The following is a 4,205-nucleotide window of genomic DNA, read 5'->3' on the forward strand; positions in this document are numbered from 1 at the left end:
TAACAGTCTATATGACAGTATTTTTGAGGCTTGCTCATTAATATAAAGGATGGGTGTGTGTTCAGTCACTTCAGTCATGTATGACTCTTTGCCACCCTATGGACTATAGCCTGCCAGGCTTCTCTGTCCATTGGGATTCTCCAGGTAGGAATACTGGAGTAGGTTGCCATGCCTTCCTCCAGGGGAACGTCCCAACTCAGGGATTGAACCCACATCTCTTATGTCTCCTGCATTGACAGGTGAGTTCTTTACCACTAGCGCCACCTGGGAAGCCCAATATAATGGATACCCAGCATTTTTTTTCTCTTTCATTCAGACACTGTCCTTATCTTCATTATATGATTCTCTCTTTGCACACTTCAACTCCTAAGTTCTAGAGAGTTACGCTGTGATGTAGCTTAAACAGGCCATTCTGGAAGCCATTTGTTCTGATCTTATATTAATAATTTTTCTTCTTCTCAGTGAAGACTTTCTTAGTCTACACTCTCTATCCTGACCCCTTTCCTTCCCTTTCCCCTCAACTTACCACTGGGCTTGGTAAGGGCAGAACTTTGGGACTGTTACGCTGGTGCCCTGTGCATTTTTTGGTCAAAGCACCACATTATTTACTGTCTATCCTGTCATTAGTCTCACTAATAGAAACTATTTGAAGGCAAAGACAATGTTTTATCATTAATACTTCCAGCACCTGGCATGTAGTCGGGTACATGTTAAGCATTTTAATAAATTCTTTTTTGTGGAAAGAACAAAAGAAATAAATTATCACTGGTTTGATAGCTTACCTGGCATTGTGGTTTTCCTGGATGTGGAGCTGGCTTAGTCCTGGTTGTGCTTCCTAGAGATGGAGTCTGGCCTCTGCATGGGGTCTGGAAGCATTGGCAAGGACCTGCTATCAGTCTGACAGCATTCCCAGGTAGCTGACTGCTGCCTTGCCCCTGCCTTCACTTTCCAATACACAACCAACTCTTCTGGACTCCTTGTTGACCGTCTTTACCTTGACTTGCTGATCTGATTGCCATCTCACTCTCTCACTGTTCTCCGGTGATCTCATGCTTTAGGTTGTCTCTCTCTTTTTCTTTTTTCAAGATTTTTCTTTTTAATGTGGACCGTTTTTAGTCTTTATTGAATTTGTTACAATATAGTCTCTATTTTACATTTTGGTTTTTTGGCCTGCACCTCCTGCACAGCTAAGTCCTAACCACTGAACCACAAGAGAAGTTCTAGCTTGTCTCTTGAGTGGTCCAAGGATGTACTGAGTGGACAGTCTTGTTCAGGCAGCTGGACCCACTACTGTGGAGGTTAGAGGAACAGCATTGTTCTCTTGAACACGAGACCCCAAAAAGTAACTTCTCTCTTACTCCCTGCTGACTGAAGCAGTGTGGAAGGATGTGTTCTGTGGTTTGCATAAGATTTATGCTCTTTGTTATGTAACAAGCAGAGCATTGTTTTAAGTGCTTCACAAATAATAACTGCTCAGTCTTCATTACGTTATGAGGTTGCTCCCACGCTTACCTGCTTCTCAGATGGAGCAACAAAGAACTTGAATGTTCACTATCACACAGTTGCTGAGTGGCAGAGCCAGGAATCAAACCAGGTACTCTAGCGCTAGAATTGCTTGGCTTCCTTCCTCTCTTCTGTGCCTTTCTACATGCTGAGCCTCTGGCCAGAAAGCCCCTTTATCTCCTCTTCACCTGACCAACTCCCACCCATCTCTTAAGTTTTAGCTCAGATGACTTCCTTCTCTGATAAGTAAGCTTTGAACCACCTCCCCAAGCCTGGATTTGGCACCCAATGCAGGAGATTTGCCTGGATTCCTGGGCACCCAATGCAGGAGATTCAAGAGACATGGGTTCAATCCCTGGGTTGGGAAGATCCCTTGGAATAGAAAACAGCAACCCATTCTATTATTCTTGCTGGAAAATTCCATGGACAAAGGAGCCTGGTGGGCTACAGTCCATGGGGACATAGAGTTGGACACAACTGAGCACACATGCAGCTGGTATTTCTCCTTTTGTTTCACACTTACAAATCTACTGACTTGACTATCATTTCTTTTATGACCTAAACTCTTTGAGAGCAGGAATATTTTCTATCTGGTAGACCACTGTACTTCCCACATTTAGGAATGAAATATCTGGCAAGAAGTAGGTGCTCAAAAGTATTTCTTGCATAAATAAATGAATCCAAATGTCCATATTTAGTATCCAGATTAAGTATTATTTTATGAGATTCTGCTAGTCCATCTTTCTTTCTCCTGTCTAGTTGATTTTGCATTGACAGAGTATCAAAGTGAAATAAAACAGATACAAAAACTAAGGATCTTTCCCAAATTCTCACTCTCAAAATTGAATTACATGATTTTAATAAGTTGGGTAATTAATATAATAGACTTACATAACCAAATGAACTATCCCTGCGTTGTTTAGACAGTTCTGGAACTTGTCTCCCCAACTCTGAGAACACACTAAAAGAAACACTAAAAATCTGAATATGTTACGGCTGACTCCTCACCACCCATTTCACCCTCGCCCCTGGGTAGCAGCTGTGTAGTGGAGTAAGGAAACGTGACTTGCCCCCATCCCAGCCCTGGAGCGGAAGGAGTGCCAAGACGGGTCTAAGCTCATTAGTAAAACTGCATTCTCCTTCAGAAGTCACATGAAGTTCAGGTGCATCATACTGAGTTAGCTGGCTTCCTCTCCTGCAGGTCCATGTAGTCCAGAATGCCTGCAGCTACCTCATCTCCTTAAGGAAGTTCAGTCTAGGAGTGGGGCTGACACTTCAGAGGCAGAGGAAGGAGATCAAAAGAAACTTAGTCCTTGACATCACTGGGCTATGGCAAAAAAAAAAAAAAACCTAGAACAACAAACAACCCTTGTGGAGTTCACCTTATCTTAGCTAACTGAGCACATCATTCTCCTTTATTGCCTGAAACTATTTGAAATAGGTTTCCTGATCCTTGTAATATAAAGGTATGCTGGTATCTGGTGCATGTCCAGGGACCTATAAGCCAGGCACCACAGAACCCTGAAGGTGGGCAGAGGAGGCTACTGCCCTAGATCAAATAAAATACAAGAAAAGAAAGGAGTCTTGCAAAGAATGCAAAGATCCCAACTGTCTTTGCCTCTGAACATCTGCCTCCCCTTCTCAGGCTTCCAGAATGCAGAACAAGAAAGGAAAACTACTTTAAATCTAACCTTTTCCGATCTCTTCTTGTCTAGACCTAAATGTCTAAAAGGTCAACAAGTAATTGTTGACAGATCCAGGCTCAATATCTAATAGAGAGAAAGCATGGACTTCTGGAATCACAACACATCCTTCTATTAAATAAGATTGCTAGGGAAAGAAGAGAGAATATTTAATTTGTTTTCTGAGAATGTTTAACTAAAAGGAGATCTTTTTCTAACAACATCGTGCAGTTTGATAAAGGAAAGCCTGTCTTCCTTTGCTAGCCTGAGAAGAACACCAAAATACGAACAACAGGGGACTACAGACCAAAGGGTGGTGGTGCGGAACCATCAAAAACGGAGAAAATTCAAAAGATGTCTCCACAAGTCCAAGGAAAGGGAGAAGGAGGTGAACAAAAGAAAAGACATAAGGAACAACTTTAGAAGATCCTAGTTTGGTATTAAAGAAAACCTAGAGGAGAAAACGGAAATGAATAGAAACAATATAAGGAAGAGGAGAAGCAATTCTTGAGTCAAAGACAGTGTTTCAGGTTGAAAAGTTTTCATAAAGAGCAATAAAATTAATTGAGTCCTGTAGAATTCTTCATTGAGTGGGAAGATACGGCTTACCTACAAAGAAACAAAGATTAGATTGGCCTCAGCTAATTTCTCATTAATATTAAATGCCAGAAGGAAAAGTAGCAACATTTGCAGAATTTAAAGGGACAATATTCAAGGCTGAAAAATCTTGCAAGTTCTTTTCACTTGAAAGGGCAGGAAGAGATATTCCTAACAAGTAAGAACTCAGTATTTACATCAACTCTTTCCAGAAATCTTATTAAAATTGTGCCCTAAAAGATAAATAAAATAAAAATTCTAGGATGGCAATGTGTTTAACACTTCAATATTTAATGTAAATTTTGCTGTTAGCATGTGACGGCTACTTTTTTACCATATTTAAGATGTTTTGTATTCTTACTATTTTGCATAGAGTTTTAGTCACTAATATATAACCTCTACAAGGCAGGGAGTTGTACCCAT

The sequence above is a fragment of the Odocoileus virginianus genome, chromosome 4, assembly GCF_023699985.2.
Source record: "Odocoileus virginianus isolate 20LAN1187 ecotype Illinois chromosome 4, Ovbor_1.2, whole genome shotgun sequence".
In the NCBI taxonomy this organism is placed as follows: domain Eukaryota; kingdom Metazoa; phylum Chordata; class Mammalia; order Artiodactyla; family Cervidae; genus Odocoileus; species Odocoileus virginianus.